Here is a 23,633-nt window from a genome sequence, read left to right on the forward strand (position 1 = left end):
AGAATAGAAGGATCGTTCTAAACCTAACCACATATTAAAATCACCTGAGAGCTTTTAAAAATCCCAATGTCCAGGCCACTACTGATAAATGAAATCAGAATTTCTGGGTCAGCATCCAGATGTCAGCATTTTTAAATGCAAAATAAAATGAAAGACTCAATGGTTTATAAAGTTTGTGCTAGATCTAATTTTTCTGGTTTTGTCCATAATTGGTCCAATAGTAAATACTGATTCATTTATAATCTTTTTGGCACCAACTAACTGACGGAGCCCAGGAGACAGATCAATAATAGTAGTGCTACAAGCTGGCTTTTCTGCCTTTATCTTACTTTACTTCTACACCAAATTAGTGAGGTAAAGCAGATAATACAGTCACCATTTTAAAAGGATATAAAACTGAGACTTTAGAAGGTAAGTGGCGAAGCCTCTTGACTCCCATCACTTTGGTATTTCAATCAATCATAAAGTCTAAGGACCAAACAATAAAACAATGGTTAACATACAAGAAAAGAAATAAGAGCTCATTAACTAATCAGGAGATCTTATTTCCAAAGAGTAAATCTGATTACTTTGCTTCCGTTTAAAACCCTTCAATGGCTTCCTTATGCCTAAAGGAAAAAAAAAAAAACCAAAAAACCCAAATTCCTTTGTGTGGCATAAGAGGCTCTTTGTGTGGCACAAGATCTGGCCCCTCAACACCTCCCCTGCTGTATTTCTCAAAAGGCCCTCCTGCTCCTGATATGCAGTCATGCGAAATGTTTTGCAGTTCTCCAAATGCTCTGGCTTTTTTTGTGCCTGTGCCTTCGCTCAAGTTATTTGCTCTTTCTGAAAGGTCCATCTTCCAAAACCTTCTTTTCGCTCCCTCCCTACCATTCTGTTGTCCAATTTATCTTTAAAATCTGGTTGAGTTTCAGGGCCAGCCTCTCTGAGGCCTGCCTTCCTGACTGCTTCTAGAATTCCCCTACAAAACTGTGACTGCCTGAAGGTCAATGACTGCGTGATAATAGTCCTAGCCATACAGCTCAGAACAGGGCCACCATTGGTGTTTCATAAAGGTTTATCAAATAACTGAAGACTGTTCATTATTATGCCTGACCCCTTGTATTTGAAATATGTGAAATACGCAAAGTAAAATATGTGATAATTTCTGATACAGGCTGATATCAAGGACTGTCGACTGAACCCAAGATTTTTCTTGTTAAATTCTATCTCCGCAGTAGTTGTCTCTGCCCCTGGATCATCAAGGGATCTCAAGGAAATTGGGAGGTTGATGGAGCTGGTAGCCACCCTATCATTAACACATTGTTTTGGTGACTCTAGAGCTTACTCCTTTCCTCAATAGTGATCATTAAAGGTCAGGGAATCACAATACTTTTCACTAGGAAAAAAGTAGGTATCCCTTCTTTAGTTTGTTGTTACATCTTTGATGAGGTGAAAGTTCAACCAAACCATTATCACAAAGACTACAATTGTTCTTTCCTGTCAAAAACCGTAGATTACGGGTACGTGGTATGTGTATATGTGAGTAGTGTGTCCATGTGGGTTAAATTTATATGTGCTTATGCCCTTAGATACACACCTGCATTTGCAAGACACCTTCATGTATAGTAACAGGTTGTGCACCTGTGATGTGGCCAAAGCTGTGTAAGAAGCATAGGCTGTAATTCGTCTGCATAAATTCACATCCTTGGTCGGTGTGCTCTGTGGCTACACACCTGGCTGAGAACAGGATTAATGTTGATGAGAAACGTGCCTAGTCCTCTGCACAAAAGATGACATCTGAGTGGAAGTTTGCCAAGGGAGGATTACAAACAAGAATGCAAGAATGTGCCCAGGAATCCGTGCGTGCGATGATGAGCTTCTGACTTGATGTTGGCTCTGTGGAGTTCCCAGTGTCTTATTCATGCACAAAACTTTCTTGCTCTTCATGCATCCAACATTTTAAGCAAAGATTAAAAAAACAAAACAAAACATCTAGCAAGAAAAAAGGAACCACAGTGAAACTTAGAGAGTCAATTTGGGTCTGGATAAATATTTGTCAGATTGGAAAAGAGCCGAGAACAGTAAAATACTTAATTTCTTATTTTCTTAGGCATGAAGAATGATTGATTATGACAGGCAAAGATGAGGAATTCTTCCCATGATGGCCCATTCCTCTTTTAATGAGCACTTAGGAGTTTGACACAGGTTAGTGTTTACAGTCCTCTAACTGTATCATGTGCCTTAATTTCCCCTCTCCAACAAGATTGTGATATCTTTGGGAAGAGAAAAAAGAAATGATAATTTTTTATAGCCCAGCACAGTTTCAGGCTTTTATTACAAATGCTTAAAAAATGAAGTAATGGCTGTCATTGAAGAACTTCTCTCTTTCAGTTAGTGGAGACTTTATTTATTTATTCATTCATTCATTCATTCATTCATTTATTCATTGAAGGAATGAGGAGGCAGTGGGCGTGTTGAGTCTTCAATCGAGTATTTTGCTGCCAAGAGAACCTTAGAGGACAGGAAAAAAAAAAAAAAAAAAAAACCCAAAATGTGAAGCCAAACAGGGCTGATATTTTTAAAGTGCTCATTAATTTCAAAACCACAGCATCTTTCATTGCTTTTTACCTTTAAAAGGAGAGCAATGCACATCTGCTCAAGATTTAATCCAGAAATGAATTCTGAGATAAAGCTGTGTTACACATGTACAATTCAGAAATCCTCTCTCTGTTCGTGCTCTGAGCTTGACAGATGACACGCTACAGCAGCTTGGTGTCTGTGCACGGGGCGCTACCAAGGGACCAGATACATGGCTGATAAAAATCATTCCTCATTTCAAATTAGAAATGCTGAATTCTTGCAGACTCCTGTTTTGAACAATCCCATTTGAGTTTATATTGGAACAAGCTGTCTTCAGGGTGCAGGCCTGGCCTCAGGCACAACAATGCAGATAGAATAGGCATCTTTCATCCCTTGCCTCCACTTGCTGGAATTTTAAATGTTTTTCAGAAGTTTGCGCATGTTAGCTCAGCCCCTCACAGGATTAACTTTACTGAGTTGTGCTTTAATATCCATTCTTATCCTCTTCGATTTGTGCAAAAACTCTCATGAACGACATTGTCCATCATTTCTTCACTTAAAGTCACATGTGAGTCTTTACACAGAGCAATTCTTTTTAGATTCAGTTCCTGGGGGGTGGGGTGGGGGATCTTAAGAAGCTTCTTTCTGCTCGTGATTTTACACATTTCCCTTGTTTCTACTTTTGCCTTGGCCTCCAGGAAGCTCAGAGGTCCATTTTATACTCAGTTACAGAAACTATGTTGCATGCTAGCATGGTGTGTTCTTTCCTCTTGATCCTTAGTTCCCATTTCCATTCTTTTTTTTTCAATGAAGCCTATCATATGTTTTTTGTTGTTATTGTCATAAGCTATATCAAAACCATTTTGAGAAAGGCAGGGTTTATAGAAATGACAAAGCACAACTGTATTTTATTGCCTAAATAAGTGGTCTTGTTACTGAACCAAAAGGAGTTCATTTGCCTGCAATGGGAGGCCAATCACCAAAGCACGGGTCTTTGCAGTAGAGGAAAACGAGGTTTATTCAGGAGGCAGCCAGGTGAGCGCATGGGAGGCTTTCTATCTTGGAGTCCTCTTGCCCATGCGGCCCGAGGGAGGGCATATTTATGGGGAAGCGGTCAGGCGGGGCGAGGATCTGCGCAGATGCAGGCCATGTGCAGGTCTCTGCAGGTTCAGAAAACGGGGGATCTGGAGGCAGAGTTTTGGGACATTTGTGAGGGCTCAGTAGACAGGTCTGCGGGCTCAACCGGCCTAGCCTGGTGTGTGTTGGGCCAAGCTAACTCCAGCGATCCTGAAAAACACGGCAGGCACACAACTAACGACCTCTGTGCCAGAGGTATTATCTTAAAAAGGCAGACAGGAAGGAACAGAATGAGATGTTAGTTACGGAATTTGCTGAAAGAAGGAGCAATTTAAACAGGGAGTAAATTTTAACTGAAATGCCATGGTTGCAGTCTTTGTTTTCAATGAAATGCCTCTAGAAGAAGTGGACTGTGTCTTCAAATAAATGAGAATCAAATAGCTTGCTTCTCCATTAAGTTAGCCATGGATATATCATCCACATTGATATAGATGCCAGATACCTGATCAGGACTGTGTTGATAACCAGGAGATTTCTCCTGCATGTTCTGAAAAGCTTTCAGTATCTTAAAATTTTTGTCCTCTTTATTTGCATTATTCCTTATTAGTTCTTACCTAAGAAAAGATATTTAAGAAAATTACACAGACAACAGTAACTAACTTAAAATGACCATGAGTAAACAGAGCAAAATTGTAATAAAATAAAATAATAAAATAAAATAATAAAATAAAATAAAATAAAATAATAAAATAAAATAAAATAAAATAAAATAAAATAAAATAAAATAAAATAAAATAAAATAAAATAAAATAAAATAAAATAAAACAAAGGAATGTGTCCGTAAAGTTTTGGCCTAAAGCTTCCCCTGGACAGTGAACTGTAATCTAAATTGATGTGTAAACAGACTGTAACCTACTCTGGTACCAAGCAGCTGAGTCTCAGCCAATCCCAGAAGCTGAACTTCAGTCAACCCCGGGCAGCCAGCTGTTCAAACCACATTCAAATAAGGTAAACACCCAGCTATAGTCAACCCAGCTGTCTCTGTACCTCACTTCCTTTTCTGTATGTCCCTTTCCTTTTTCTCTCCATAAAAGTTATCTGATTATGTGGCAGCCATGGGGTTGCTCTGAATCTATTCTGGGTCTGAGGGCTGCCCAATTTGCGAATTGTTCTTTGCTCAATTAAACTCTGTTAAATTTAATTAGTCTAAAGTTTTTCTTTTAACACTGTGAAATGTTAAGAAATGTACTGGCCCAAATAATCACCATTGAGTTGGTGGGTTTGCTTCAAAAGCCTCTAGCATTAAGCTGATGGTTGCCCAGTCATCTCAGTGGGTAGCACAGTCCCTTAGGAGTTTAGAGTTCAGGCACACTACCCTCCAGCCAAGGATCGATGTTGTGACTTTGGTCACTGAAGCCTTGGTTTTCTTTGATGCTTCTTTGTCTAATGTGGCCACTCACGTCAATCATCCCTTATGATCCTGGCCTGTCTTAATACTCATTTAAATCGGATCCTTTACCAGACACTCCCGAACAGAAGCACACGTGGTCAGTTACTGGTGGAGGAATTGTAGCAAAGGAACTGTCCATGAAAACTAAGGCAGCCTGCAAGCTTTCACAAAGCCTTTTCAGGGTGATGTCAACAGGTGCTGGTGACGTCCACCCTCACCCAGGACACCCGTGGGCACTCTGTGCATTGCATGATACAGCTGCAATTAGTAAAGAATTCTGAGTACCACATGCTCCTGTGATCTGCTCTTTCTGTGTCTTGTAGTCATTAATTTCCCCCATAACATCAAATATTCCTCCAGTCCAGGGGCAATGCTGACTTTTCCTCCGTCATGCTCTACAGCACACAGTGGGGTTCTTGTCAGTTTAGCCACCTTGAGCACCTTGAGCACCTGGAGTCCTCAAATTCCCTGGCCTTAGTTTTCTCATTTGCAAAACGAGGGGATGGGAACAGGCTCCTGTTTTGAACAAATCCCATTTGCGTTTATATTAGAACAATCTGTTGTTTAAAGACAAAAAACGTGGGTCTTTTCCTCAAACCATGTTTTCAGAAGCAGCTTTGAGTGGGGAAATTTCTTTTTTAAAAAAATGGTATCGCTGCGCCCTCCTGTGTTTGAAAGTCAAGTCACCAGGCCGGTGCAGGCGGGGCTCCGAGGAAATGCAGGCCCGGGGCAAGAGACAGGTCTAGAGACGCGGGAATCCCCGTCCAGAGGCACCGATGGCCCCGCGGACTGGCTGCCAGCGTCGCGGAGAGTACCCAGCTGTCACCAGCCCGGGAACACCAGTCCCGCCCGACACTTTGGGTCCACTCCTGTGTGGTTAGCTTGAGACGCACTCAGCACGGCCTGGACCCGGTGCTCAGATCAGCCCCGGCCAGGCGTGGCTGCTGCCGCCTGCTCCGCACCTGCTCCGCACCTGCCCGTCTGCGCGGAGGCCTTTCCCGGAGCCCCGGCTTCCCGTGGGGCAGCCCCGTCCCCCGCAGCCGTCTGCACCTCGCCGGCCCTGCCCTGCTGCGGCTCCGCTGCGGGCCCCCTGGGCTCTGCCGCCAGCGCTGCCGTGAGGCTGAAATGAAATAACGAAAGCACGGCCTGGCACTCCCCCAGTCCAGGTCCCCGCTCACGTCTTATTTCTGGACTCTTTTTACGCAGCACAGAATTTATAGGTGGTGAAAGCTGAGGGACTTGTCTAAGTTGTAGAATGGGAAGAAATGGCCGATGAATAATTGCAGCTTTGGTTTCTAGTCAAAGTCCAAATAATTTCCACAGGCGGTGATTCTGCAGGCACATGCCTAGATCGTGAGAATGGCCACTCGGGGGGTGCAGTGCCACTAGGAGAGGGAGAAAGGGCAAAGACCCTTTGGTCCCTTGTTATCATCATAAATGAAGGTTTACTGAGCACTTACTATATCTATAGGGCACTGTGGCAGGTGCTGGCAGCCCCATATTCCAGATCTTCCCAGACAGCCACAACCACAAACGTTCACTCCAAGGGTTGCCTCCTGGGAGGCTCCGGACGGGTCAGCCCCTGGGCCCTGGCTTTTAGTTCTGAAAGATGCCATGGTTTTATGGCATGTTTTCTGCCTCTAAGAGATTTATATTCTAGTTAAGAAGAAAAGGCAAATGAAATTGGGGGGACACATTCAAACCATAACATCTATCATGGACCCTTGGGTTGCTTCCATTTTTGGCCTATTGTGAATAGTGCTGCCATAAACGTGGGTGTACAAATATCTGTTTGAGATCCTGCTTTTAGTTCTTTGGGGTATATATCCAGAAGTGAAATTGTTGGATCCTGTGGCAGTCCTATGTTTAATTTTTTGCAGAGCCGCCACACTGTTTGCCATAGTCCTACACCATTTACATTCCTACCAACAGTGCACAAGGGCTTCCAAGATATCAAGTGGTTTCAAATCTACAGAAAAGCTTCACAAAGAGTATAAAAAATACCTGTATTTCCCTCATCCATATTCCCCAGTTATTAGCATTTTACCAAGTTTGCTGCATAACTCTTTGTCTTCATATACAGACATATTTGTTTTATGGCGCGATTCCCCATCATCCCTGAATCCTTTGATGAGGACTTCCCTATACTAGGCTACCCTCCTGCGTAACCACCATACAACCTCCTGCCAGGAAATCAGCGCAAGTCAGCATCATCGGAGCCTCAGCCTCCGTTTGCATTTCACTAACTGCCCCAGCAATGCATTTCTTTCCTTCCTTTTCAGGCCAGGTGAGGATCACGTGTTGCACAGAGTTGCCAAGTCACATTAGTTTCCTTCCATCTGGAGCAGCCCTCAGTCTTTCGTTATCTTCCATGTCTGTGCTCATCATCAAGGGCTGCCATGACAAATACTGCAGCCTGGGTAGCAAACAACAGAAAGGAATTGGAGGCCAAAGTTGGAGATCAAGGTCTCAGGAGGTCTGTTTCTTCTGAGGCCTCTCTCCCTGGTTTGCTGACAGCCGTCTTCTCCCCATGTCTTCACATGGTTGTCCTCTGTGCTTGTCTTTGATGTAATTTCCTCTTCTTATAAGAACACCAGTAGCATTGGAGTAGGGCCCACCCACATGACCTCATTTTAACTTTATTACCTCTTCAAAGACCCTATCTCTAAATACAGTCCTGTTCTGAGGTACTGGGGTTATGACTTGAACATATGATTTGGGGGGACATAATTCAGCCCATAACAGTGTCCTTGATAGTCTTAAAAGGTACAGACCCTCCAGTGTGTAGGATGATGCACACTGGGTCCCTGTGATGTTCTCCCAGGTGCCGGAGACCAGCTCCACAGGATTCGTTGGACCTGAATAGGTGGTGTGGATTTGGTGAGAAGGAAGAGACGGACCACAGATGTCTGGTGCAAGTGTGGACGACAACCACAAAAATCTTGCTTTATTTATATTTTTTGCTTAACCTTTTACATGATGATTTACCTTTTAATCAAAACATTTATTATTTCATCTCTATAGAAAAAGAAAAAACAGAATGTTCTAAAGCAATTATGTTGTGATAAAAGCACCCACTCATGCATCAAGAGTTCACCCTAAAGCCTGTGGCTTGTGGCCAGGAAACTATACAATAGCAGCAGGCTTGGCATTAAAGCATCAGACTTTTGGTCTGAATCACAATCTTTGACCTTTTAAACATACATAAACTTATATTCTAAACTCTTATTAAATCTTACTTATACTTATATTTAACAATTTAATGTCTTGTGTTTTATATTTATTATTCTAATTTATGACCAAAATCACAATATTTACAACATGATTTTATATAATGAAACTTGATTATAACGTTCTATTATATTTTTTACTACTATTAAAAACAATTATACTATATAATAATCTAAACAAAATCTATTAATATCAAAAACCTTTTTATATATTTTTACTATTTTACCTACTTATCTTCATAGTAAAACTTTCTAATTTTTTTACCAATTGACTCTGGGAACAGTACAAGGAACAAAGTGAAAATTAAATGATCCTACTCAAGCTAACGAAAACACACTATATCATTTTTATTACTACTAAGGAAAGAACATGTTCTTGGTAAATCAAGTGAAACTGTGGGAGTGGCGAGAAACAAAGAAATCTGTAGCTGCTTGTGATCAATTAGTTATAAACATTACTGCACCCGGACCCACCATCTCCCTGGGGGAATGTGGATAAAAATCCAACATCATAACCTCATTCCATTCCACACGTACAAGAGCATGACCACAGTCACAATGGGTCCATGCACACATCACTAACAAGGAAGATTAATAACAAAATTAAATGGAGCCAACCCGTACTGGGGACATGCATCAAAAACACCTTTAGTACTGACAATGCCTTTTTAAATAAACCAATTAATTTTGATGTATTATTAATATGCCCCTTCAGAAACCCCAGGGGCCCTTGGAATCCTCTGAAGGACATGCTAGTACGGCCTTGAGAAACTCTGGGGCCCTTGGAATCCCCCAAAGCCATACTAAGCCAAAAGTTAGGCCTTTAATCCTGAAAAGCCTTGTCAAGCAACCAAAGGTGAGCAAATACGAAATTCCCACGGAGCCGTGCCGCACATACGAGACCCTCTTGCAGCCCGCTGAACAGGGGGCATCACTCTCAGGCTCCCATGCCGTTCCCTATAGCAGGATGGCTCACGGCACCCAGGACTAGACTCAGCCCATATATTCTTGGCAGGAACACCTCAGAAATTATGCTGCGTTCTTGCCACGGGCAACTGTATCCCCCTGGCCCCCTGCCGCGATGCTAACCTTTATTGGGTTGGTGTCTGCAGTTCTTCCCTGATAAGTCACTATTTTGCACTTTGTATGTGATTAGTGTTTGGGGTTAGATATTTAATACTAAGTCAGTTCCTCTTCTTTGTCAAACCTTTGTGGGCCTTCCTTAGCATTTAGTCAGATTTTTCAGTGAAGAGAGGGGAAGGGAAAGGGAAGGACAGGTGGAAAGAGAAAGGACAGACAGCATTTAAGGCACCTAACTAGGAATTTTTAAAAGGGGAGATGAGTAACTTCTATTTCTGTTCTTTGTATTTCTTCTAGCTTTGCCTGGGATTGCTGCAGTAATGCTTACATAAATATTAAAAAATGTGCTCCAAAGATGCATTTAATTGAACAAAATCTCATTAGTAATGATAATTCCAACTGATTTTTTGAGAGTTTACTATGTTCTCAGGTGTCTGTAGGTAGGTATCAGTTCATTTAATTCTTACTGCCATTGGATGAGATGGTGTTATTGTAATTTCTGTTTCACAAATGAGGAAACTGAGTCATGGAGAGGTTAAGCAACCTGTCCAAAATTCCACAGCTAGGAAGTCTCTGGGGTTTCTGGGACTGACACCCATGACTGCAGTCTATCTGCACTGGTAACTGGTCACAGTGCAGCTGCTTGGAATCTGCCATGCCGGATTCCACAGTCCTACATGCCCCAAAGTTGAGTTTGCTTCTAAATTTAGAGTCAGAATGACGGAGTGGTTTCCAAAATTGGAAAATGAGTTTTCCATCTCCTATTCTGGTTATAATTCTGAAACGTTCCCTTTGTTTCATTTCTCAGTTTCCAAATTTTGTTTTTCAGAGGAAGTCGTGCTTCAACTTTCCATTTCTGTGAGCGAGCTCAAGAAGAGGTCTGAGCCCTCTTTTTGGGATAAGTAATGACCCGAGCATTCAGGATAAAAGTCAGCCGTGGCAAGTGCAAGTCGGGGAGAATTGCTTCAGAAACACAAAACATGGCCTTGCAGGGGGCTGAGAGCAGACACAAGCGTGTGTACATGCCACGAGACAAGCATGTTGGACGAGCCCCGTTTTCTACCCAAAGGGAGGAAGAGAGACAGGGTCTCTTGACACCGCTGTGTGCTGAGCTAGGAGTTTTATGCACCCTACATAGCCACGTGCGGTTTGCATTTTTATCTTCATTTTCTGGCAAGAAAAGTGTGGCTCAGAGAGACTAAGGAGGTGGTCTTGGGCCACGTTGTCAGTCAGTTCTGGAGCTCAGATTTAAATCCACATTTGTCTGGCTACCTCCAAATCTCGTGCTCTTTTTATTTATATCATGCTTACTACTTCTAGGTTATATCCTGTTAAAATTAGAGAAATGTGTTTCTCAATTCCCCAAAAACCATTTGCCAAGGTCTCTTATAATCTGATCATAATGCGGTAGTTAGTAACTAAGAGGCCGTAGAATGGGGTGCCCAGGAGTGAGGATGCTGGAGCCTGCCGCCGGGTGAGGGTCCAGCTCTACTCCCAGCAGTCTGGCTTTGGGGATGTTCCTTAATCCACGTGTTCATTAGCGTTGTGATCATGAGCAAGGGATTATGATATCTGCCTCATAGGGTTAAGAGAATTAAATGAGATAATACATATAACATGCTTAAGACATGGCCTTGCAAATAGTAAGTGCTCAATGGAAGTTAGTTATCATTAATATTTATTTACTATAACTAAGTGGTCTGATCAAAGAATGTTGATTAAATGGTCAATTTGCACCTGGAAGCCATTCTTTGAGGGTTGCAGAGTTCTGCCCTAAGCGGCATCCTGTTCGGCAGTTTAAAAGGGTGTTAGTGAATGTGTGTATGATGCACAATCTCATCAGATTTAGGGTGAGAAGGGGCTCGGGGGAGTAGTGAGCGCCCAAGGGGACAGAGTCAGATCTGAAAAGCCTACAATGCCAGCATAGTAGACTGTGCATAGCTGTGTTCAGAAACCCCCAGAACTCGGTGGCTTGCTCTAGCGCTCGCTTGCTGTCAGCCGACCTCAGCCAGGGCCGGGCAGCTACGCTTGTGGCAATGGCAGAAGCACAGGCACACCAGTCCGGTCACAGAAACACTCTTCAGGACTCTGCAGTTCTCATATCTGTGAACTTTCCTTTGGCCAGAGCAAGTACGTGGCTGTGCGGAGATTACACCAAGCCCCCAGGACAAGGGCACCGCAGAGCTCCATGGTAAAGGGTGCGGAGAGGACAGAAGAATTGGGACCATTAGTGCAATCTAATATAGCTGAATACAAGGAGGTGAATCCAATGAGAGGGACAAATTTAAGATTTTTAAAGTTTGGGTCCAAATTTTATCCGGAGAAGACAAGCCGAAGCAATAGCATCTGTAGGAAAGACGTGGTCGACACCATGTTTCATGTAGGTAAGGAGACCTCGGAATTAGTCACCCAAACTGGGACATTTGAGAGTAAAAAAGAGCATGACTAATAGTTTAAACAGGACAAGTGTAAATGGGGACCGTCCTGGCAAAGCAGGACCCATGATCATCCTGTATTTAACATATTGCTATGGAAGTCAAATAAGCTAAAGCATGCTTAGGCTGAATTGCTGGGTGTGTAATATTCAGAAGGATGAAGAAGACAGATCTGCTTTCCTCTGTGCTGGTCTGGCCGTGCCTGGAGTATTGTTTTCATATCTGAATTTAAAACTACTTGGTCCCATTTAGAAGAGAGATGAGAATAGTAAGGGGTATAGAAACCTTGTCAAATGAGTCTTGATTGAAGGAATAGGGAATATTTAGCTAGAAATAGAAAATACTCGTGGGAGACTTGATATCTACGTTCAAATAATGAGTATCTATTACAGAAAAGAGAAATGAAACATTTTTGGTATTATTTCATAGAATAGACTTTAGACCTATGGTTCTAGAAAAAGAGTATTAAAATTTGAATCATAAAAACCACATCTTACCACTCCTTACCAGTGCTGTGAGTCTGGCTAAGCCACACAACTTCTCTGAGCCTCAATTTTCTCATTTGTAAAGGGGCGTAATGTAAATAACTCAGTCCTACCGTGAAACTTAAGTGAGATTGTGTCTGTATAAGTCAGGGTTCTCCAGAGAAAGAGACTCAATAGGATATGTAGGGAGGGGATTTGTTATGAGAGCTGGCCCATGAGATTTTGGAGGCCAAGTCCCATGATCTGCCATCTGCAAGCGTGAGAACCAGGAAAGTTGGTGGTGCAATTCAGTCTGTGTCTGATGCCTGAGAACCAGGGGGGCTAGTGATATAAATTTCAGTCTGACGCTGAACAGGGGCAGGGGTAGGATGGGTGGCCCACTTGTGCAAGTCTAAAGGCTCAAGAACCAGGAGCTCGGATGTCCAAAGGCAGGAGGAGATGGATGTCCCAGCTCAAGGAGGAAGGGAAGGGGAGAGAGGGGGAAGAGAGAGAGAGAGAGAAAGAGAGAGAGAGAGAGAGAGAGAGAGTGAGTCAGTTCTATCTGGACCCTTAAGGGATTGGGTGATGCTTGGATGATACCTGCCCACACTGGGGAGGGCAGATTCTCTTCACTCCGTCTACTGATTCAAATGCTGATCTCTTCTGGAAACACTCTCACAGACACACCAGCTCTCTGGGCATCCCTTAACCCAGTAAAGTTGACACATAGAATTAACCATCACAGTGTCTATGACTACTCTGCAAATTACAAAGTACTATACAATTTTGGTGTGGTAATATGGGTATCAGGTTCCTGTCCAAGTTAAGAAAACAGTCTCAGGAGTCAGAATGGCTATCTTAGGAAGTAACGAGACCATCTAAGCTGGTTGGAGACCACTGGGAATCTCTGGCAAGGATGCTGTAGAGAGGTTTCAAGCAATGTGTTGATCCTCCCCCAGTTTATCACGAAGGTCCCTTTCTCCCCAGGCAGCCTGAAATTCTGCTGAGGAGGAAAGACAGTGCCAGTTATGTAAAGAGACAGCAGACCTAATCTGTGGCCTGGGATGGGGATTTGGGACACTGGAGTGAACAGTCTTAGAAAGGGCTGGCATTTTATCATCCTGGCAACCTTTAGCATTGTTAGACAGCACCAACACTCCTCATACAAAGGCCTCCCTAGGACAGAATCACACCCATTGACCTGCCATTCATTGTGCTGGAAATGCTACCTTTGTTTCCAAGATCCATTCCAGGGAGTAAATGTAAGTGAGAGAAGTAGGCTGGGTGGACATTGTATGAACTGAAGCCAATGCAGCCCCTGAAAGAGAAGCAACCAGTTCCCAGCCTTGGCTAATTGTTGACCACTGGCAATTTGCAAATATGGGCCATACGTTCTCAGATCTTGCAGTTGTCAAGGGAAGCCAGAAATCTAGATTACAATTGAAATCGTCAAATGTCGACAAAATTCTTTAAATGTTAAAATTATTTATTAAACATGGAGTTGGCCAAAAATGTGAAGGCCAGATGAAACACATCTGAGGCAGCAGTTCAGCAAGGGAGTTGGCATAGCAGGAAGGATGGCCAAACCCCTGAGTGCATTCTTGGGAAGGAGCTTTTCCTAAGGTAATAGGTTTGCATGTTGGTTTTAAAGATTATAATCATCAACAACAACAAACAAAAAGACATTAGAGAAAGCACTGCGAAAGCTAGATATCAAGACAACTGGACAAGTTTCTCAAAAGATAACACTTTTAAAAAAAATCATAATTATTTCCCCACCATCCTAAGGAAAAGGCCTCCTCTCCCAGCTTGCCTGTAGACACCTGTTGCTAATATCTCAATGTGACTCAGTTTGTCTAATGTTAGTTTGGCCTCTTCCACCACAGAAAGTAGTGCAGAGCTCTGCTCCACTTCGACTTGGCATAGATGAAATTTGATTGGAATTAGAGAGTAATCAACTGACCAGCCCACAATACAGAGCTTGGCCTAGAATCCAGTACCCAGAAACCGAAGAGTTTGCAAGCCTGTCTGGAGTACCGCTGATGGTAAGTGTGTAACAACTAGGTTCCTCCAAGCCCTTGTTTGTAGCATCTGCCTATTTCCATGATGTAAACATTTCCAGACCGTGGCTGGTTTGAAGCTGCCAATGTGATGTCATCGACAGCAGGACTGGGAAGAGATGTGCACCACTGGCTCCACCATAACACTGAGCCCACTGCCATGGGACCCCAGATAGCTAGCAGGGAGCAAGAAGGTATTGGGGTGAGGAGGGTCTGCTAGACCCAGCCCAGATGCCTCCTCATCCATGAGGCCTTCTTAGTATCTGTTCTATCAGACCTAAGGTGCATCCTTAACTGATTAGGATGTCAAACACAAAATTTCATGGGGTGATGCAGCATCCTGATTGGCAATTGTAGATGTCTATGAGTGATTGAAAGAATTAGGTAAGGAGATGAGCCACACCCAGGTCCAAGAGTGGGGCCTCCATGGAGTCCCCTTTCTATGAGGCTCAGCCTGGCAGCTGGGGTCACAGAACAAAGGACCTGGATGTGCGGTGCCTCCACACTCAGGTGCCAGCCTATTTCTCTGGGTGTTGGGCACCCTCAGCAAGCTGAAAAGTGACCTTCAAAATTGTCTGGGTTCCATAATAGTCTTCTTAGTGGGTTAGCATCTTTTAACACCATGAAGGTTGTGAAATAAATATAGAAATATTTAAGGGGATTAGATCCATCACCCTTCTGGTATTTATGGCTTACTGCTGAGAAATATATTGTCCGTATTTGGTGTTTTAAGTAATTATAATGTTAAAAGGAATTGGCACATTGGAGTAACAGATTAACCTTACGATTTTATTAACAACATGTTATTAAATAATTCACATTGACTTATTTTATATTAAAGTCTTACTAAAATGATATACATTTAAAGTAATTTAAAAATCATTACATTAATGAGTTTATTAGTACTCAAGTACTCATAAAGCAGGAGGTTTTTTTTCAAATACTCAAGAAGATTTTGCTTATTAAATCATAGCACTTAAAAGGAAAGTTGGGTATTTTACATTTATGAGTAAATTTGAACTGTTTATATCAATCTAATTAGTTTGGAAATGTTTCTTTAGTAGAGATTGCTAAAATTTTATAAAATAAGTAGTATGGAGCAGGGACCATTCTTACTTCTCTTTCTATCTTCACAACCCAGTGCCAGCCTTGGCACTAGGGGGAACCTCAAGAGAGTTTCTCTAAAGCATTAACAGTGGGGCAAGGCTGAGGTGGGAAGCAGGCAGCCCCAGGCTGAGCTCAGGCAGGTGTACAGAAGGGAGGTGGGGGCTGGCCCCACGCTCCCTTTCCTGGCCTGGCCTCTGGCATGGCTTCGTTTTGGGGCTCCACGTGGTTCTGCAGCTGTTTGTGTGTCATAGGGTTGGGCTCGATATTTTGATAAGTCGCTCTTCTCCACATTCCAGAAACTCATTCACCATGTAGTTATGCCTCCACTTGCCCAGTTGTCATTTGAGGACTTACCCCATGACCAGATGCGGCTGCTCCTGGGCCATCGGAAGTCACCAACTTTTTGACAAAGTGCCCTCTGTGAAGCAACAACAAACAGCTTTTTGTACCATTTCAGAAGGAGTAACACCAGGCCTCAATCTTTGGGCATAAACAATTTCTTTTTATTAATAAGTGGATTTATTTTAGCTGAACAGTTGGCTATAAGGTTAAGAGAAAACTCTGAATCTTGAGTGCCTATGTCCTTTTCATCTCTATCATTCCACCTCCAAGTACAGTGCCTGACATCTAGTAGATGTGTAATTAAATATTTGCCACATGAACAAATGAGAGGATGAAGGAATGAGGAAAGTGTGCCTTAAGGTAAGGGGCTGAACTCTATAAAATGCTTTTGTAGAAGACAGTGGTGTAAGTGGTAACTGACAACTCTTGGATCTGCTTACAAGAGCACCCCTCTTCTTTGGGAGCGCCTTTATTTCAGGGTTCAGTAGGAGCTACCACCTTTCTTAAATCCCATGCCCCATTCATGGCGATTGGACAGAGCTAGGCACCTGACCAACCGGGCCAGTCCAAGAGTTCCTTGGGTGCCCTTCTTAGCTGAGGGGCCTTCATCATTCAATGCCTCCAGTAAAGAGAATAAAACTGGCCAAGGAGAAAAATGGAGATGAAATACAAAGAGAGAAACCTTGTGGCATTTTGAGCCTTGGTTTTAGTGATTCCCAAGGCCAAGTTCTTCTCTCCTTGCCTAAACTGGTTCGAGGTAGTTTCCCTGAAACTGAGTCCTTACTAGTGAAATAATGATGGTGTTAATAATAAAAGCTTATGTATTGAGTGCTTCCTGTGTGCTAGATGCTTTTCGAAGTCCCTGATTATGATTAGCCCACTGTATTAGTTGGGGTTCTCCAGAGAGACAGAATCAACAGGACATGTTATAAATATGTGAGAGGGGATTTATTAGGAGAATTAACTCACCTGATTGTGAAGAAAAGTTTGATGATAGGCCATCTGCAAACTGGATGCTGACAGCTTCAGTCCAAGTCCAAAGGCCTCAAAGCCAGGGAATCTGATGGTGTCGTCAGAGTATGTCCCGGAACCCAAAAGCTGAAGAGTCTCAAGCTCTGATATCCATGGACAGGAGAGAAGAGTGTGTCCCAGCTCCAGTGGATAGAGAGAGAGATTCACCTTTTTTCTCTGTCTTTTGTTCTCTCTGGGCCCCCAGCAGATTGGGTGGTGCCTGCCCACATTGAGGGTGGGTCTTTCCCACTCAGTCCACTCAGGCTCTCTGTCGGGCTGGGTCACAGACCCGAATACCCAGTCTTGTGCAGGCCGTGAGTCAGGTAAGCAAAAGAAAAACCAAGTAGCCATGGGCAAAGTAGACATAGACATACTTTATTTCAGACTTGAGCTCTGCCAACCAGCGGTTTAGATCCACTGTCTTCCATACTGAAGTACACAAAAACGGCAATGAGCCAAGAAGTACACGGGTGCACATGCGCACTAACTCTGCTCTTACGTAACCTGTTTGCAGCAGATGTGCTGAATCATACCGGATATGAGGCGAGGGGGCCTGACCAAACCAACTGCACCTTCCTCATGCTCTCATACTAATCTCTGCTGGAAACACCCTCACGGACACACCTAAAAAGATAGCTTTACCAGGTTTCTCAGCGTTTCTTCATCTAATCAAGCTGACGGCTAGAATTAACATTCACAAGCCCACGCCTTGTCAACCTGGTGTCCATACTATCTCCTTAAGTCATACTTAATCTTCAAATGGTACAATAACAAAACAGTTTCACCTAACATGATACAACTATACTGCATACAACCAAAACGCATTAATCTCTTTCCCAGAAGTGGCGGTGAAGTCTTTAGATGACATTTACCCTTCTCCCAATATCCCCTGACTTAAATGCAAACACAATGGGTAGGGTTAGCAATATTTAAATGCTGGAATAAAGTCAGTAAACCTCTTGGTACACGATAAAGAATGGGAGGAACAAAAACAAAGATAATTTCTTAATATGTGTACAGTATATATACATAGAAACATGTTCCTAACGCAGCAGGGAGAACAATTACAACCCTCGTCTCTGTAACTGGTCACATGGTCGAAGCTGGTATTTATAACTTCCTTCCTCTACTACCCATTCTGTATTCCCTTTCCCTTCAGTGAGCACCTCAGCGGGTCATGGTTCTTTACTGGGTGGAGTGACCCAAATCTTTATCCCTGAAGAGTCTGGGCCATTTGTAGTCTTGCCTGGATTTGGTTGTTGTAATTTTCCATTGACCTTAATCACAGGGTATGGTAGTACTAAGAGATGTCCTAAGGGATCTCCTGTACTCCAGACATAATCTTCCTCACCTCCATTGTGGAGTAATGTCCAACTCCCCCTTGGTAGTCTGGGTCAATCACCCCAGCCAACACAGTAACTCCTTTCTTAGCCTGTTGACTCAGAGGCATGAGGAGCCCAAAGTGGCCAGGTGACAGCCTTAACTTCTAGTTCAGGGGGGTCATTTTTGTGTCTCCTAATAGAAGCATTTCTCCCTCTGGAACCAAGACCTTTAGACCAGCAGAGCATAAAGTTGCGGGGACAGGAAGCAAAAATTTTGCTAGTGGGTTACTGGGGTAATGATGAGTGGTGCCACTTCTGTTTCCACCCCTTGATTCCTGGACCCATGAATCCTGGCTATGGGAGACAGTACCATATATTGGGCACTCATTTAGAGCATATACAGCCTTCTGGAGAACTTTGCCCCAGCCCTGAAGGGTATTGTTATCTAGTTGTGTAACTGTGACTCCAAACGTCTGTCCCACCGTTCTATCAGACCGGCTGCTTCAGGATGGTGGGGAACGTGGTAAGACCAGTGAATTCACTGAGCATAAGCCCATTTCTCATTTCTTTAGCTGTGAAGTGATTTCCTTGGCCAGAAGCAGTGCTGTGTGGAATGCCATGATGGTGAACAAGGCATTCTGTGAGTCCATAGATGGTAGTTTTGGCTGAAGCATTTCTTTCTGGGAAGGCAAATCCGTATCCAGAATAAGTGTCTATTTCAGTAAGGACAAAACACTGCCCCTCCCATGATGGAAGTGGTCCAATGTAATCAACCTGCCACCAGGTGGCTGGCTGATCACTCGGGGAATGGCTCCATATCAGGGGCTCAGCGTTGGTCTCTGCTGCTGGCAGATTGGGCACTCGGTGGTTGCCATAGCCAGGTCAGCCTTGGTGAGCAGAAGTCCATGTTGGAGCTGAGCTCATGCATAACCACCATCCCTGTCACCATGACCACTTTGCTCATGAGCCCACTAGGCAATGACACAGTGACTGGAGAAAGAGGCTGACTAGTATCCACAGAACGGGTCATCCTGTCCACCTGATTATTAAAGTCCTCCTCTGCTGAGGTTACTCCTTGATGGGCATTCACATGGGTAACAAATATCTTCACATCCTTTGCCCACTCAGAGAAGTCTATCCACATACCTCTTCCCTAAATTTCCTTCTCACCAATTTTCCAATTGTGTTCCTTCCATGTCCCTAACCATCCAGCTAAACCATTGGTTACAGCCCATGTATCAGTATATAATTGCACATCTGGTCATTTCTCCTTCCAGGCAGAGTGCACAGCCAGGTGTACTGCCTGAAGTTCTGCCCATTGAGAAGATTTCCCATCACCACTGTCCTTCAGGGATGTCCCAGAAAAGGGGTGCAGTGCCGCAGCTGTCCACTTTCGGGTGGTGCTGCATATCGTGCAGAACCATCTGTAAACCAGGCTCTATCCTTTTCTTCTTCTGTCAACTGATCATACGGAACTCTCCATGAGGCCACAGGTGCAGGCTGGGGAGAGAAGGCAGTGTAGCAGGAGTAGGAACCATGGGCATTTGGACCACTTCTTCATATAACTTAACTTGTGCCTTCAGGACCTGCTCAGGCCTGATCATGCATATATTTCCATTTTAATGATTCAGTGTGGCTATGCATGCCGAGCCTTATGACTTCCTGGGTAAGATAACACCCAGTTCATGATGGCAGCTCAGGTCACATGGTAACTTGGTGGCCCACAGCAAGCGTTCAGTTTCTCCTAAGGCCCAGTAGCAGACCAAGAGCTGTTTCTCAAATCGAGAGCAGTTATTTGCAGATGATGGCAGGGCCTTGCTCCAAAATCCTAAGAGTCTCCACTGTGATTCACCTGTAGGGGCCTGCCAAAGGCTCCAAACAGAATCCCTATCTGCCACTGATACCTCAAGGACCATTGGGTCTGCTGGATCATATGGCCCAAGGGGCAGAGCAGCTTGCACAGCAGACTGGACCTGTTGCAGAGCCTTCTCCTGCTCTGGGCCCCACTCAAAACTAGCAGCCTTTCATGTCATTTGGTAGATGGGCTGGAGTAACCCACTCAAGTGAGGAATGTATTGCCTCCAAAATCCAAATAGGCCCACTAGGTGCTGTGCCTCTTTCTTGGTGGTAGGAAGGGCCAGATGTAACAACTCATCCTTCACCTTAGAATGGATATCTCAACATGCTCCACACCATTGAATGCCTAGAAATTTAACTGAGGTAGGAGGCCCTTGTATTTTAGTTGGATTTATTTCCCATCCTCTGACATGCAAATGTCTTACCAGTAAGTCCAGAGCAGTTGCTACTCCATGCTCACTGGGTCCAATCAGCATATCAATGTAATGGACCAGCATAATGTCTTGTGGAAGAGAAAGGTGATCAAGATCCCTGTGAACTAAATTGTGACATAGGGCTGGAGAGTTGATATGCCCTTGAGGTAGTACAGTGAAGGTGTATTGCTGGCCTTGCCAGCTGAAAGCAAACTGCTTCTGGTGGGCCTTATAGACAAGGATGGAGAATAAGGCATTTTCCAGACCAATAGCTGCATACCAAGTACCTGGACATGTGTTAATTTGTTTAAGCAATGAAACCACATCTGGTACAGCAGCTGCAATTGGAGTTACCACTTGGTCAAGCTTATGATAATCCCCTGTCATCCTCCAAGATCCATGTGTCTTCTTCACAAGCCAAATAGGAGAGTTGAATGGGGATGTGGTGGGAATCACCACCCCTGTGTCTTTCAAGTCCTTGATAGTAGCACTAATCTCTGCAATCCCTCCAGGGATGCAGTATTGTTTTTGATTTACTATTTTCCTAGGTAGAGGCAGCTCTAATGGCTTCCATTTGGCCTTTCCCACCATAATAGTCCTCACTCCATAGGTCAGAAAACCAATTTTGGGATTCTGCCAGCTGCTAAGTATGTCTATTCCAATTATGCATTCTGGAACTGGGGAAATAACCACAGCAGGGGTTCAGGGACCCACTGGACACACAGTGAGTCAGACCTGGGCAAAGACTTAACTAACCACTTGACACCATAAGCCCCTATTCTAACTGGAGGGCCACTGTGATGTTTTGGGTCTCCTGGAATCAACATCAATTCAGATCCAGTGTCCAGTGGTACCCAAAAGGTCTGATTATTTCCCTTTCCCCAATGCACAGTTACTCTGCCAAAAGGCCACAGGTCTCCTTGGGGAAAGATGGGAGAGAGATTAATAGTATAAATTGTTGGTAGTGTACAAGGGCCCTTCCTTAAGGGGACCTGGCCACCCCTTCATTCAAGGTGTTCCGGGTCTGTAAACTGGCTCAAGTCTGGAAATTGATTGAGGGGCCGTGACTATCTGTTTTTATGATTCAAGTTAGACTTTTGTTAACTTGACCTAGAAGCTTTCTGCTTATACAGATCAAGTAAGAATTTAGTAGGCTTCCTGTGTATTTGACTTACAGGAACACCACGAGTAACTAAACAATGCCATAGATCTACCTGAGATAGACTATTCTTTTTTTTTTTTCTGTCTTTTTGTGACCGGTAAGGGGATCGCAACCCTTGGCTTGGTGTCGTCCGCACGGCGCTCAGCCAGTGAGCGCACCGGCCATTCCTATATAGGATCCGAACCCGTGGTGGGAGTGCCGCTGCGCTCCCAAGTGCCGCACTCTCCCGAGTGCGCCATGGGGCCGGCCCGAGACAGACTGTTCTGATTATTGCTTTGCCTCTGCTATCCATTATGGTAACCATGCTCACCTTGCCTCTGTTGGTTGAGTACTGCCACTTGGCCCCTGCCACCCTGAGATCCAATTAGTCCCATTGGATTTAAGTCTTCTGATTACCTGACTGTGGTTTCCACTGTAAGTTCCAGTCTATAGAGAAGAGCATTCACAGAGCTCTTCAGTGATTCTGGGGTTCCCCTCACAAATCTATCTCTCAAGGTCTCAGTAAAAGTTATGTCTTCTGGAGCATCCCAGTGTGGGTGAGTAGGTTTAACGTGACAAATCCACTCCAGCATTCCAATCTCCCTAAGCATTTGAATCCTTCATCTACAGTTAACGAAAGGAGGTCTGGCATCTCTAACTCATTCACAGTGGCTCATCTTTTGATCCATATTTCAGCCAACCAACCAAACAAACTGTTAGCACCTTTCTTAACTTCCCGAGCTACAACATTAAATGCAGAATCTCTGCTTAGTGGGCCCATATCAATAAATTCAGCCTGATCCAATTTTATGTTCCTTCCACCATTATCCCGCACCCTTAATATCCATTCCCATGCATATTCTCCTGGTTTCTGCTTGTATGAAGCAGAAAATTCATTTAGTTCTTTTGGAGTGTAATGCACCTCCTCAAGGGTCACACTTTGTACTTCACCTTGGGGGGCCTGCTGGGCCTGGAGTCTAGTTATAGGTGTAGAGTCAGACAGGTGGGTCCTGGGGAGGATCAGCATTGTCTTGCTCAGTCACTGCCTCAGGGGAAGCCATTACTATTTCTTTAGGAAGTGCAGAGTTAATCCCTTCAGAAAGAGCTTGGAAAAGCCCCTGTCCTTGGGGATGGGGATGGGGAGTTCATTCTGGTGAACAAGACTCAATGCAATTTAGGGGTTCCATGTCCTTAGCGTCATCAGGGTCTTCCCACACGTCCACATCCCAACTTGCGGGATCCCATTCTTTCCCAACTAATGGCCTCATTACTTTAGCAGGAGATACCCTGTGAGGCTGATGATTCAACTGCTGCTGTAGTTCAGCCAATCTTATGATGAGGGCTTGTGTTTGATTCTCGGCAATTTCAGCCCCGTGGGTACTGGAGAGAAGACTCTGGCCTCGAGCACACCTAGAAACTTCTAGGTCATCTATGTGGCGCTTGAGCTGAGAAATCACTGCACTGAGCTCCCCCTTTTCTTTCTTCAGTTTATCCAGTGTCGTGAGGAGCAACCTGCCAACGTCATCATAGTCCTCGGATTTCCACAAATACTCAAAAGCGTTATGCATAGAGTCACTGAATCCCTTGCCTTTTACAAGCGGTGAATCAGGACCATCAAATGGATTTATCTTGCACATCTTCTTAAACAGTTCACGCCAAGGACCATCAGTGCTCTCAGTATTATTAGATGTTGAGCTGTTAGCATTTTCAGGTCTAAAGCCCTGAAACCAATTGAAGAAATTCATCTTTAAGATTCTGTTTCTCTAGAAACACTCCTGGTACCAAAATCTGTATTAGTCAGGGTTCTCCAGAGAGGCAGAATCAATAGGATATGTTATAGATATATGAGAGGGATTTATTAGGGAAGTTAGTTTGCATGATTATGAAGAAAAGTCCCACGATAGGCCGTCTGTAAACAGGATGCTGGTAGCGTGGCTCAGTCCAAGTCCGAAGGCTTCAAAAGCAGGGAATCCGATGGTGTCCTTGGTTTAAGTCCTGAAACCCAAAAGCTGGAGAGTCTCTGTTGTCCATGGACAGGACAGAAGAGTGTATCACAGCTCCAGCAAATAGAGAGAGAGACTC

At 43.9% G+C, this 23,633-nt stretch overlaps 1 pseudogene; it reads right to left on the reverse strand.

Annotated features, from left to right (window-relative positions):
* Window positions 1-5,982: 5,982 nt before the first annotated feature.
* LOC134381683 (uncharacterized) lies at window positions 5,983-22,578 on the reverse strand (annotated as a pseudogene).
* Between the last annotated feature and the right edge of the window lie 1,055 nt (window positions 22,579-23,633).

This window comes from Cynocephalus volans, chromosome 7 (genome assembly GCF_027409185.1).
Source record: "Cynocephalus volans isolate mCynVol1 chromosome 7, mCynVol1.pri, whole genome shotgun sequence".
In the NCBI taxonomy this organism is placed as follows: Eukaryota; Metazoa; Chordata; class Mammalia; order Dermoptera; family Cynocephalidae; genus Cynocephalus; species Cynocephalus volans.